This window comes from Phyllostomus discolor, chromosome 7 (genome assembly GCF_004126475.2).
Source record: "Phyllostomus discolor isolate MPI-MPIP mPhyDis1 chromosome 7, mPhyDis1.pri.v3, whole genome shotgun sequence".
Lineage (NCBI taxonomy): Eukaryota > Metazoa > Chordata > Mammalia > Chiroptera > Phyllostomidae > Phyllostomus > Phyllostomus discolor.
This window is the reverse complement of record NC_040909.2, coordinates 59,212,073-59,226,684: the sequence shown is the minus strand read 5'-3', so window position 1 is coordinate 59,226,684 and position 14,612 is coordinate 59,212,073. Positions and strand designations below refer to the sequence as shown.

Here is a 14,612-nt window from a genome sequence, read left to right as displayed (position 1 = left end):
AGGAAGGATGAGGCATGAAGTGATTCAGTAAACCTGGGCTTTCTGTTGAGAACAAGGACAGAGGCTGGGGAAGGTCTGGACCTAGAAGGTCATCTCTAGGTAGCTTTTTGTTTGATGTTTGCAAGTGGTTTCAATGTCCATCTTTTTCTATGAGCTTTCACAGCTTGGCCTGTGGGCAAGTGATTATTTTATTAAAATTGGCACAGGTGTCCAAAATTTTCCATTGTTCTTCAGACTACTTGTTTTTGATTAGGCAAACACATTATTATGAAATGGACAGGAAACAGAATCTGAAGGGCAGGTAGGAGCAGTCTTGAAGGTACTGATTGTGTAAGTCATCCAGCACTAGGACGAGTCATCTTCATGTCTTACCCATGCTGACTGCAATTCTTGGAGCCTCAGTTTCCTTCTTGCTCACTGGACCATTGGGATGAGTAAATGAAGTAAAGGGTGTGCAGCCCTTTAGACAGGGCCTAGCATGTACTGGATTCTCATTGAGGTTGGTGAACTGAGAGAATAAATATTTGCTGACCTTTTATAGAGCCTGATGTGGAAGGTTTAGCCCATGAGATGAAGTATTGTCCTGTTGCAGACAGAAAGTGACATTCATCAGGAGCCCAGTGCGTGCCAGGCCCTTGTGCCATTTAGCCCCTCCAGAGGAGGCCTGGGATGTGAGCCAAGTTCTTAGCCCACCTGCTTCCTAATTGTAATACTCCAATTTGAACACCTTTCATCTTGTCTGCCTTTGGATGTCTTAGGTTTTATCCCCCACAAGGCCCATCATGTGCTTTTATTTAGAAGTATCAGAGTGTGTGTACAGAGGGTATTTTTGCCTTAGTCATATTAGGGTTTTTTTTAGCCTACTTTTATTTCAGTAAGAAAATTTAGTTGGTGTAGGAAGAGAGAGAAGGGAAAATAGGGATTAAAACTGAACATTACCTCCCAGCCTCATTCCCTGACTCTCTTTGGAGTCCTTAAAGGCTTTTGGGGAAGGAATCTCAAGCTGTTTTCATTACTAAGAGAGAACAAAACTCACTGGACAAGAGTACATATTCTAAAGATATGGTTACTTAGGTTAACTAAAAAGTCAAGTTTCTTTACTTTTTGTTGAAATTATCCCCACTCTGTTGGTTACACTGGCTATCTCAGGGGCAGATAAGTTACTCATTAGTTCATTAGTGCAGTGGGGAGCTCAGACTTCTCACAACTGGGTTGTATTTTTGAAACATGATGCAATTAGTTCTTGATAGCAAAAGGATTGTGGACCACTGGCATATCCTGTCATATCTTAAAAGGGAACTTGGTTATAAAGAAAGGAGTAAACCAACATTATTGCATGCATCAAGAAATGATTTGAGCTTTTTGACATAGGAAAATTATGGACTTTCCATGTGGCCTGGAAAGCATTTTGAATTAATCTGATTTTAGGTCATTAAAATATATATTAAAATAGACTTGTTTTATTCACTGAATATTTCACCATAAGTTTCTGGGTTCTCTGTTAGGTGCTTCCATATTTTTTCACACTTGGAGGAGGGGAAGGCACTGATAGATTATAACCATCTGCTCACATGAAATTTTGGTATTTCATATGTTTAGCACATTCAGATTAAGAATATCAATACCATAGATGGGAAGCATATTGGTCTCATATTTACTGGTCCTATCCCCTTTCTGTCTGTCTGTCAGTCCACCCCCCCCCAATCTCTGTCTCGCCCCAGTTATAATTTCATTAAAAAAGGGTTCTTTTATAGCCACTGCCTTGAATAATAAAGGGTGAGAATGAAAAGCTACTTATGAACTGTAACTTGGTTTTACCCCATTTAGATGTGATTCTATTCTCTGCTAAGAAATGAAATAATTGTAGATACGAGATGTAAGTGAACTGTAGACCTACTTCCATTAAATGTTTCAAGTACTGGGAACACATCAATAGTGATCCTATGAAGCTATATGCCTTAAAAGTTTATAGCCTCATTTTTATGAGCTTCAAGGCTTTTTGCACTAGATGAAAGGAATGGTACCCTATAAAAATTGGTATCTTATGAGCTTAAAACTTTCACCAGCATTTTAGGAAAGGAGAGGGTAAAAATAAAAAAACCCAAACAAAAACCCAGCCATCATTGGTTTTAGTATAGTCTACAAATGGAGGAAGTGGTTATTAGCTTTTGGCTTCAGTTTCTGATTGTGTTCTTTATTACACAAAGGGGTGTATTCCAAAGTAGAAACCAGGCTTAAAACTTAAAATATTGCAGAATTTCACAATTAATGGATTTTAGAAATACTTAGTGAATTTTTTCATTGTTAATTCCTTTGTTAATTTGTTAATAACAAATGAATTTGTTTCACTTGTTTAGCAGGTATTCATTGAGAACTTGCTGTATCAGTCATCTATTGGCATAATGTTTTGTAACAAATCACCAAAACTCATGGCATTGAGCATTAAGTAATTACTCTCACACTCCTGGGTCTACAGATTGGTTAGGGAGCTCTGTTCTGTCTCATTCTGGGGCCCAGGCTGGACTGGACAGTGGTATGTGGGGCAGCTGCTTCTGGTGCCCCAATGCAAAGCTCCCAGAGGGGAAAGCAGGTGGACAATGAAGCCTGGTCTTGGAGCTGACAAGATGCTGCCATTTCAGCTCATGTCCAAGGCACATCAGTGATGTATATTGCTTCCATAGAGGTTGGAGAAGGAAGGAGAGAATATTTGTCAAAAATAATCTAATTCACCACAACTAGTATTTGCCATTTGAGTCTAGATTCTTGTGAGTCTAGAGTTACAGTGGTGAATAAAATTGAAAACGTCCTTCCTCTCACGGATCTTATATTCTCATTTTGGAGAGTTGGGTGGAGAGAAAAAAGAGTTAAACACATTAACAAAAACACATTAGTTGGACAAGATAATTTCAGATAGAGGCTGGGTGGTATGGTAGAACATGACTGGGTAAAATGTAGTCATATCATATTTTGTCATTTTTATTGAGTGATTTAGGGCTGATGTTCTTTCCTTTCCAGTATGACATTGCTATAGTTTTATATAATTTTTGGCAAATCTGAATTTTGAACTGTGGGTAAGGTGGTGGAGGTTTTGGTGTTTGGGATTTTCTGTGAAGTTTTGTACATGCTGGTTAATGTAAGGGAGGATGTCTGATGTCCATCAAGGGATAGATCTGTACAAATACACATTTTAAGTACCCCTAGATCAGACACTGTGACCTAGAGTGTGTAAAGTGCTGCAGGCTATATAATCTGCAGAAGAAAATCTAAGAAATCATACATACCACAATTAAATTTCTTCTTCTATTAAGCAAAATGAGGAGCCAACAGGCTAGTGGCTTTTCAGCTGTGAGAAATTGGGGCTAGAATAGCCGACAAGGTGTGTATCAGAGATGATGTCATTGGAACTGTATGGTAAAACAGGAGTTGCTTGTTAGGATGTAGGCATGCTAGTCACTTGATGAGTGAACTTTTACCCTGGCTGGCTGGGGCCCTTTCACAGTTCAGGGTTGCTGATACCATCAGAAATAACCCAGAAATAATGGGAGAAACCTTCCTGAGTTCCCAGTGCTCTGAAGGTCCCAGCTGTCCAATGCAAGCTGGAGTGTTTCTTGCTTTACCTGGCAGAGTGCTTCTGGCTCAGAACAGGAAATGTGGGAGTTCTCCACCCAACCTTGACAGACGGGAGTGGAAAGGAGCAAAGCTGGTGGAAGTCTAACTTCATTTTTGGTTTCTAGACTGTCAGACTGGGAGGGTAACTTTAAGTTGGGGATTTTTTTCCCTTAGTTTTTCATTTATAGTTATCACTAAATATATTCAAATGATGGAAAATTATGGCTTTTTACTTGCCATTTGGCAGCTGTGCCTGTATCTTTTTTTAAGGGTTTTTTTTTTTTGGTGTATATTTTAAATTCAGTAAGATTTGAATGGAGTGGAATTATGAGACTTAAAACAAAGTTGTCTCACTGTTAATTTAGGGTTAGCTGTAGTATAAAAAGACAAGTTATAATAGTAGCTAGCAATTATTGAGAGCTTATTGGGTGCCTTGTCTTGGAAGAAGCACTTGATAGACACAGTATCATTTTTTTTCTATCTTTCTAACCACCCTATGAGTTGGGCACCATTATGATTCTCATAGGATAAATGAGGAAGCTGAGGCTCAGAGAAGTTCAGCAGTTGCCCAAAGTTACCTAGCTAGTGAGTGGAAGGTCCCAGATTATAAGCCACCCCTGCATATTCTGGGGCCCAAATTTTTAGATCTATGGTTATTTTATTTTATTTTTTGACAGAAGAAGAGCCTTTTGAATTGGTGCACAATCTTTTATCTGAAAGAATCTATTCTCAGGCTTCCCAGAGCATGGACCTAGGTAGACTTGAGTACTATGGAAACGCTCGCACCTGAATAATTACAAATGGGAATAGGAAGGCCCAGCTGTGTAGTGCGTTCTCAGCTGGAAGAAATTATTGGAGGTTAAGTTTGCTGTTTTAGGAATGTGCTTGCTGGTTCTTTTATTTTCTCTCCTTTCCTGACTGTAGCTGGAGTAGGATTTGAATTAATTGTTTGGGGCCTGGTAACAGACATTGGATCTGACCCCCATCTTTAAAAAACCTTAAGGGAGCTATAAATCCCTACTTGGAAAGTGGGCGAACAGTGTGTCGTCTTGTTTCTATCAGTGATACTGTTTAAAAGTATTTTTAATTTCTAATTAACTTGACCTTTCACTGGGACCAAATCTGTTTTTTATTTCTTGGTTCCCCTGTGTTGGGACAGCTCTAGCCACTTACCTACTAATGACTCATTGTAATTATTGGCTATTGCTGAAGCCCTCTGGACGGGCCCTGTCAGGTAGCCAGGCCATCCGAGACCATATTGCGTTTGTTATTTATGTTGCTGCTTATCTCAGCTCCTTTATGGAAATGTGTTTCTTATTGTCTGCCTGCACTAGGGAAAAGCCAAAGCTAAGTGACTCATCAGAGGGTCATGGTTCCTTCCGTATTTGTCTGGGGCCTGCAGTGTGTAAGCACTGGGGATCCGTGGGGAACAAGGCAATATTCTTGCCCCCCAGAAGCTTATACAATCAATAGTCCTTCCTTGTCCATCCTCAAGACCCCCAGTGGATGCTTGAAACCACAGATAGTACTAAACCATATATATATATATGTACTAAACCATATATATATATAATGTTTCTTCCTATACATGCATACAAACATACATACCTATTTTAAATTTTAGTTTGTAAGTTAGGCACAGTAAAAGATGAACAACAGTAAGTAAAAATAAAACAGAACAACTATAACAGTATACTGGAATAAAAGTTATGTGAATATGATCTCTCTCTAAACATCTTATTGCAATGTACTCACCCTTGTGATGATGTGAGATAATACCATGCCTGTGTGATGTGATGAAGTGAGATACTCAAAAAGGCAAGCAATTTAAAACCTATGAATTGTTTATTTCTGGAATTTTCCATTGAGTGTTTTTGGACCATGGTAACCATAAGTACCTGAAACCGTGGATAAGGAGGGACTACTGTATGTTAGTGAAGGAGCTTCCTGTCCAAGAACTCCATGCCCCTCACATTTAGCACCTGACCATTGAACCCTTTGTAAGCATTACTCCAGCTTCAGCTGTGCAAGCCATTCTAGCTGGGACCCCAGACTTGTGCGTGTTGAAGGCATTTTATTTTGCTTAGATGCTCCAGCCTAGTAGATAGCATAGGGAACTAAGACCAAGCATCCTGCTATTTTCTGTCCAAATTCCTCACTGAGAATTTTGAGAATTGTGAGAAATAATTAAATGGTTGTTGTGTGTTCTAAGTCACTTAGCTTTGCATAGTTTGGTATAAAAAAGATAACAAAAATGTATATGGGGGACGTTTAGCCAGCACCAAGTGTGGGCCCATCATTGGGCTGGTCTCTCTCCTTCAGGGAGCTTAGTGTATGGGTAAGAAGAAAGATATTTGATACATTTTTCCTAGTTAAAAGTATTTTGGGAAGGGTAGTGGGCTCTCACTGGATGCTGAGTTCTAGAGTGTTTTGTGTTGGAATGTTCATTTTGCGTACCACTTACTATTTTGTTTGTTTGACTCCCTCCCAGCTATGGGCTGTTCTCTTTCTTTTACACGATGATAAACTCCTGGAGAACAGGTAGGGAGTTGCCATTGTTCCCTGAGAAGGGAGCACAGACTGGAAACTAAGACCATGGATCTTGCACTCAGGTGGGGTTTGATTGGCATTTACTAGTTGTGTTATTTGGGAGAATTTTACTTAATGACCTCAAGAAGGGGGTGTGTGTGTGTGTATGTAAGCTACAGATAATGTTTACCACATGGAGTCTGAAAAGTATGTAAGATGATGTAGCGTAGGGTCTCATGAGGCCATATTTGTTTTTTTTTTAATATTTTATTTATTTTTAGAGAGAGGGAAAGGGAGAAAGAAAGAAAGAGAAACATGGATGTGCGAGAGATCCATCAATCACTTGCCTCTCATATGCCCCCAGCTGGAGTCCTGGCTCTTAGACAGGTGTGTGCCCTGACTGGGAATGAAATCTGTGACGCTTCGGTTTGTAGGCCGGCACTCAATCTACTGAGCCACACCAGCCAGGACTGATGAGATTATATTTGAACTTAGTAACTCACAGGCTTGCTGTGATCAACTTTCATTGAATTTGATTAGAAAAATGAAGTGTCTCCCAAAGGAGTAGAGGCTGCAGTGGTAAACAGTGTTTGGGGTCAGGCGGTGGAACCTAGAAGAGTAGTTGGCATTGGTTAATGCCCTACAAGCATTTGTTGAATGATGACTAATGTGTGGTCTATTTGGACGTGACTTATTCTTGGTCAGTAGGTGTTCAGTCAGGGCTCATTGGTTCTTCTAATTGCCAGTGGGTCATTACCATGACGCACTGGCCTCTAGCTACCTGGGTTCTTGTTCTACCAAGGTAGACCCACATCCTGCGGGATAACAGGCAGAACTGTCATTTCCAAGTGTCATGGGGAAACTGACATCAGGTGGGTTGTCAGTAATATTGTGTGAAGTAAGCAAATTAGTAATGTGTCATTATAACCAGTTCCATATGGTCTGTTGCAGTGATGCTTCATTAAATGGGATTTTCAGTTAGACATCTCATTTCCTTCCTGGAGCATCCAGGAATAAACTGAAATGATGGTCAGATTCTTGGAAAAAGAAGAGGATTTGTGAAAACCTGATAAGGACTATGTCCTTCCTTCCATTGGTCCCCTTGCTGGCCTGCAAGGCGTTGTCGTTGGTTAGGGTTTTGCTATTTAAAATGTGGTCCATGGACTGACCAGCAGCGTCAGCATCTCCTGAGAGCTATTATTTTATTTTATTTATTTATTTTTAGAGGGGGAGGGAGAGAGGGAGAGAAACATTAATGTGTGGTTGCCTCTCAAGTGCCCCCTACTGGGGACTTGACCCAGGCATGTGCCCTGACTAGGAATTGAACCTGCGACCTTTTGGTTCACAGGCTGGCACTCAATTCACTGACTGAGCTGCACCAGGCAGGGCTCCTGAGAGCTTATGAAATATAGAATCTCAGTCCTCTTCCCAGACCTATTAGATGAGAATTTGCATTTTATCAAGATCCCCAGGTACTACCTTGAGGCAGTAAACTTATGGTTGGGAGGGTGATTGGAAAGGTTTGGTTAGATGATCCTGGAAGAAACATGATGACTGTTGCTTGTAGGCAGGTGAGATACAATCGCTGCTACACAATGGACTTTGATTACAGAGCTGTTTGTTGTTTTGGCTCAGGTTTTCTCCAGTACCGGTCCATGTTATTTCATTATAGGTACTCAAGGATAGTACTCAGTTCCTGGGGACGGAGAACAAATACTTGTGCTGAGTTACTCATGGGATGAATGTCTCTGTCAGGACACTGATGAGGTAGTGTTTCCTTAACTGCATAACTGGCTGGGTTATTCCAAAATTGACATTTATGAAGTGCCTGTTAAATGTCAGTTAATGTATGAGACACCTTCTGTACATTGTTTCATTCAGTCTTCTTATAGCTTCATGAGGACATGGATGTTTTATGGGGTTAACTTGCCTGTGGTCAAATGCCACATCTCTGTGTCATCCAACCCCTCCTGCACTTCTTTTTCATGGCATTGGGAGTGATTTTTTTAAAAAAATATTTTATTTATTTATTTTTAGAGAGGGAAGGGAGGGGGAGAGAGAGAGAGAGGGAGAGAAACATCAATGTGCGGTTGCTGGGGGTTATGGCCTGCAACCCAGGAATGTACCCTGGCTGGGAATCGAACCTGGGACACTTTGGTTCCCAGCCCGCACTCAATCCACTGAGCTACGCCAGCCAGGGGGGAGTGATTTTTAAAACTGTTATCAATATATGATTTAGGGAAGAATCTAAGCAAGAAAAGAGTCTACACCAAAACTCACATTTGGTCCATCAGAGCAAAGTCTGAAATGTAGTGGTTGGTAAATATTTGAATTTCATTGCATCAGAAGCAGGCCCCGAGGCAGTCTGCTAGAATGAGCTCTTCTAAGCTATTTCTTCAATTTCCTGGGAATGAGAAAAAGTGGTATCTCATTCGGCATTTCCAACACCTGCATTTCATAAATACAGTGAAGCTGCAGAGAAACACTTTTACAATATCACTGAAGAACAGTAAAACATGGCATCTGAAGCAAAGGCCTCAAATATGAGTCACTTGGAAACCACCTTAATAACTTTTTGCCACATTTGCATATTATTTCTATAGTATTGATTTGTTTTTCTGTGACTGAGTCACTTAAAAATTAAGTTTTAAGAGCAAACTTTATATCACAGTCATAAATGGAAACCCACAGTTTGCCATGAGTGTAACACACGTAAGTCCAGGCTTCTGAACCTGAATTCCATTGTCTCCTCATTAAAGTGTGCAGTTAACCAACAGTGGTAGGTGACAAAACCCCTACAGTTCCAAACTGTGACCTTATGAGGTCCAAAACTGGAAGGGTAGAAAGAGAATTAGAAAGGAAATAATTTTCTCAAAATGTAATTTACTGTTACTTTTTTTCTGGGTCTGTATATCATCTAAATTCTTCTGCACATGGGTGAGTATGACTGAAGATAAATAAGTTTACACTGCTGAAATTCTTTCATTTTTAGTTTTTTTTTTTTTTTAGAAAATTGTTTATTGCCCTGGCTGGCATAGCTCAGTGGATTGAGTGCAGGCTGTGAACCAAAGTGTCGCAGGTTCGATTTCCAGTCAGGGTACATGCCTGGGTTGCAGGCCATGACCCCCAGCAACCGCACATTGATCCTTCTATCTCTCCCTCTTTCTCCCTCCCTTCCCTCTCTAAAATAAATAAATAGATAGATAAATAAATCTTTTTTAAAAAGTTAAAAAAAGAAAATTGTTTATTTATCTTTAGAGAGAAGGGAAAGAAGGGAGAAAGAAAGGGAGAGAAACTTCGATGTGTGAGAGATACATCAATCCATTGCCACTTGCACGCCCCCAACTGGGGGGTCCTGACCTACAACCCAGGCATGTGCCTTGACTGGGAGTTGAACCAGCAACCTTTCTGTCCTCAGGCTGCCACTCAGTCCACTGAGCCACACCAGCCAGGGTGGAGTTCTCTGTCTAAAACCATCTCTGAGCAAGTTGTCCAGATGACAACACTTGGGCTTCAGGAGAGTTTACTGTACTGAAGTTCACATTTATCAGGTGCCTGTGTTAGGAGGCAAACTGGCTCAAAGATCCATAGTGCCCTAGCAGGCTCCAAATTTGAAGAAAGAAATGTGAAGCATGTACCCGAAAATGGCCTGACAGTTATGTTCTTATGGGTCTAGGACAGGGGTGTCAAACTCATTCTCACTGGGGACCACATCATCCTCGTGGTTGCCTTCTAAGGAGCGAATTTCAACTCCTTAACAGTTGTATAAATGTAACAGTTAAGGTGTAGTTACATTTATACAGCCCTAAAATTATTTTGGCCCTTTGAAGGCAACTGTGAGGCTAATGTGGTCCCCAGTGAAAATGAGTTTGATACCCCTGGTCTAGGAGTTTTCAGCTAAATAAGGGGAGTCTCCCTTACCACGCACCATTCTTTGGCAGGCAACCATTGTAGGGGGCACCATTTATAAGCAACTTGTACATCTGTCTAATGAAACAATCTTGAGCAGTTGGTTTCAATGATAGTCTTGCACCTGTAACCTCCTTGGCCTTTAACCTTTCCATTTCTGCCTTGGGTGCAATGCTTATTTCCTACTTACCAGGTGTTGGTAGTACTTGGAACAAGATGCAGAACTTGGCTTTGTACTGGTTGGCTCTTGCTCTTTCTCTTCCCTGCCTCACTCAGGTCACTGCGAAGGTCCTGATGCTTCTGCCCACTGTGTCTGCTCCCCCTCCCCTGGAACCCTTGCAGCTTTCCTCATTAGATAGCTAGACTTGGGTCATCCTTGAACTAGTCTGTGGACCACCTGCACTATTTTATACTTACATTTTTCTTTGAATCAAACACCTTTTAAAGTTCAGTTTGTAAACATAAATAAAATTATCAGTTTTATAAGACAGCTAACTTTTTTCAAATAATCGTTAAAATGAACACATAACTGTTAACATTAAAAAAAAATTGTACCTTCCCATGTACTATTGACTTCTAGCAGTGGTTCTTAGCTAAAGTGTAACATTAGAGTTGTCTGGGGAAGAGATTAAAAAATCTCGATGTATGAAGCTACACCAGTTAGGTCAGAATTTCTGGGAATGGGATATAGGTATAGAGAGTTTTTCTAAAAAGTTTCTTGGGAGATTCTAATGTACAACCAAAACTGGAAAACACTGAGCCCAGAATATGGTCAAATAGTCCTACTATCTTTTAGTCTCTACCCATTTTAATGCATGTTTTACTCTATTTCTTTATTAATCCTCTTAAAAGTATCTTTTTCAAGCCTTACTGGTTAGATAGAAATTGTCATGGTGCTCTGAATAGTGCCAGTACCAGGGACATTTTAAATGTATAATTTTGTGATACAGCATTGGAATGAAAGTGAGGAGACTTGGGTTCCAGGCTTAGTTCTGCCACTTACTAACTTGGCAATGACTACATATTTCTGAGCCATTGTTAAGTCTGTTGTCAAATGGAGAGATTAATGTATACCATCAATATTTCCCAGAGTTGAGTATGGGTCAAATGAGAAAATGTATTTTCAGAATGTTCTGTCAACTTTCTTAAGGGTATCATGGCATATAACTATTATTAATTAAGGCTCAGGGAAGATTAAACAATAGGGAAGGACTTGAGAATATATTTCACGCTAATGGTGATGACTTAAAAAAATGACTTCTTACTGCTTATAATTATAGAATATAGCCCATTTTTTCACTCTTGGACTGCCCACAGCCCTCAGAAAAGGACAGCTGGGCTTGCCTGAATGCTTGTTGAACAGCAGCTGCTGACTACAACTAAAACAAAAACACAGCTTGGCTGCAATATCTAGAGGTTAGAGTCCCTTTCACTGTTGTTTCCATGTGTTTATTTGTCTTTACCAGTGTGGGTTAGTTGGCCCTGGATTTTCCCTCATTTGTGGGTGGAGTCCTTGGAAGTTGCATGTTTCCATGTTATTGGTAGAAATCTTGCTTTGCAGCAGATGCTGGTTCAGATGGAGTGATGGGGTGAAGAGAGACATCACACTCCCCATCTCCCACTGGACTTAGGGGCAATCTGGATCCCCCTTATACCACGGCCCATTGCTAACATTGTTCAGAACACAGTTATGCCTGATTTAACCTTCAACTTGAAAATAGCTGGCCACTTTGGCTTTGGGAACCATAGGCTGACAAGAAAAAAAAAGGAGGAGGCATCTCACAGACATAAATGAATATGTTGAACTTTGGAATGAATGTAGACTTGAGTGACTTGGAGAGATTTCTGAATATTTCCAATACTTACTGACCTAGGTTTTTTATTTGATTGGAGTGTCATAAGTTCACAATAGTAAGCTGAAAAGTTGAGAAGTTTTTGGTTTCATTTTCAAACTTTTAAAAAAGTGTCCAGATAATAACTTACACCTGTCTTGTGTCGTCAGTGCACTTTCAGATCCATGATCTCATTTTATTTTTATAACGATATGAGGTAATTGGGAAAGGAATTTTCCTCATTTTATATAAGTAAATGGTGGTGGCAGCTAGAGTTCAGCTTTAAGGAAGGGAGTCGGAAGGTAAATGTTTTGAGTCCTGGCTCCTGCCACTTGTTAGCAATGTGACATGGGGCAAATTACTTAGAATCTCTGAGCCACATTTTCATGGACTGTAATAATACAGTTCATGGGTCCATGAATAAAAGGGTAACATGTGGAAAGCCTGGCAACTTAGCACAGAGTTGCTAGTTAATAGCTGAGGCTCAGACTGGTTAAATGACGTGTGTGGAAGACTGGCCCATGGGACTCCTGCTGTCTGACACTGTGGAAGGGCACCCACCCGCCTGAAAGCTTGCTTGCTGATTAGCACCAGCCCTGCAGTGGGTCATCCATGTGTGCCCCTGCTTACCCTCTCTTAAGTTTATGATATTTAAATTTAAATGATTAAAGTTATAGGAATTAAAATGAAATGAAATAATAAATTTAATTCCATAGTCACGTTAGCCATATGTCAAGAGCTCAGCAGCCACATGTGGCTGATGGCTACTGCATCAGATAGCTTGACTAGAACACATTCGTCACTGTAACTGTTACTGGATGGTGTTGCTCTAACAGGTAGGAGAACCATGTGGCCCACAGTTTGCCTTTTGGGGGATTTGGTAAAATAGGGCCACGAAGCAGATGATCTTGGAGTTATGCTGACTAATGGTTCTGATCTTGGCTTTTCCACAAATTATCTGATTGACAATAATAGCCCCCTTACAGACTTATTGTAAATCTTATATGAGATATTGTGTATACTAACTGATCAAAAGATGGTATATATCTTTTATGTATAGTTTAGCACTTGCCCCAGGTCTTGTAGGTGGAGCCTCTAGGTCTGCCTTAAGAGTCCTAGCTCTTTAAATACTACTGCATTGCAGCACCTCCTGACCTTGCAAAAATGGAGACCTTAATTATGCCATTCAAAACAAGCAAGTAAAGGATATTTTTTCTGCAGTGCCGTTTTGGCTGGAGCTGGGTTGAATCAACAGACAAGTGCCTGCACTTCTTGGCCCACTTCCCTGGGCATCTGGCCCTTTCTTAGTGGCTTTGGGAAGAGGTCTTGACTTAGGGAGAGGGTTTCCACGACCACTTCAGCCTGAGGCCAGCCTGCGGGTTAATTCCCACCCTCTGTTTATCTCAAGGATTAAACTTGGCTAAACTTGGGCAAGCGACATGCTCCTTGTCTTGTGTGATATTTTGTATGCAAGGTACAGCTTCAGAAAAAAGGCAAATTTCTTTTCTGTTACCCTTCTCCTCCTCACTGGTGAGATAGTTCACCACCAGTCATGGGCAGGGTTTGAGACACTTGGGAAATTTCCATGGTGTATTCGTACAGTGAAGACATGCCAAAACATGGCTATAAAAATGATGGTATATTTTAAATATTTATGTCAAATAAATTAGTACTTTCAGTGCATACATAATATGCCGTGTGGACTGATCACCATTATTGGATAGTTATGACTTCATAAACAGTATTAATTATCAATGTCTTGGAGCATGCATAGTCCAGTAATGGGGCTCGTGTGTAAAGTTGTCATGACTGCAGTGTAATTTCAATCTAGTCAGTAGGTCAGAGTCCTAGTGTCTAAAGCTCAGTATGAGAATTTGCCAGAAGTCTGTGACTGAGAGGCCCCAGGACTAAAAGCTCTCAGAAGCTCTCATGATCAGCCTTGTGAATGCAAGTTTTATATTATAAAATATTTTGTAAAAAAATTTTAACAGCCAGGAACATGGATATTTTCACGTATGGGGTTTCATAAAGAAGTGGGGGTCAGGAAGCATCATAAAAAAAGCTACTTGCTTCCTGACATGGACACAGAGTTGGCAAAAGTAGGGTTTCAAGTTGTAAGTATGTGAAACAGTTTATTCTTGTATTATCCTTTTGAGTTAACAAAGCTATTGTAATAATCAAGAACTTGCATGTCTTTTTCCATAGGAACAACTTTTGCCTACTACTATACTTCCTTCCCTTCCCTTTGTTATGTGGATTGGTGATTTATTTCTCTCATCAGCTTCAGTAGTCACTTACTTATGGACCACTTGTTGTCTGCTTGTCTCTTCTTTGAAGCTGTGAAAATTAAATGAAGTCCTTTTATCCAAAGAATGTAGAGTATAATGTGCCTCTCCAAGGTCTCTCTCTGTGAAATGACTGTTATGCCACTGAAACTTGGGATTTTGCTGTCTCTTAAATTGCTCACATAATTTGGATTAAAAGAATTTGAACAGACAACTAGACTTAGATAGCATGATTCCAAATTTGAATCTGCTTCTCTAAATACATTTTCTTTTTAGATAAATATTGTGTTTTAAAAAATCAAACTGAAGGGTTTGGTGGACAGTCTTTTAAATAAATTATTTCCCTGTCCCTCCTCCCAGTTATCTTATTATTCCTCAGGTCCTCTTTCTCGGTCACTCAGCATGCCTGGCGTGGCTGGAAACGATAGTTGAGAGCAACCACTTCCCA

General features: G+C 40.2%; 1 protein-coding gene across 20 annotated transcripts in view; it reads left to right on the top strand.

Annotated features, from left to right (window-relative positions):
* The window catches only part of MAGI1 (membrane associated guanylate kinase, WW and PDZ domain containing 1), a 604,195-nt gene that overhangs the window by 33,471 nt on the left and 556,112 nt on the right, over positions 1-14,612 (top strand). The gene's annotated exons all lie outside the window — the stretch shown is intronic.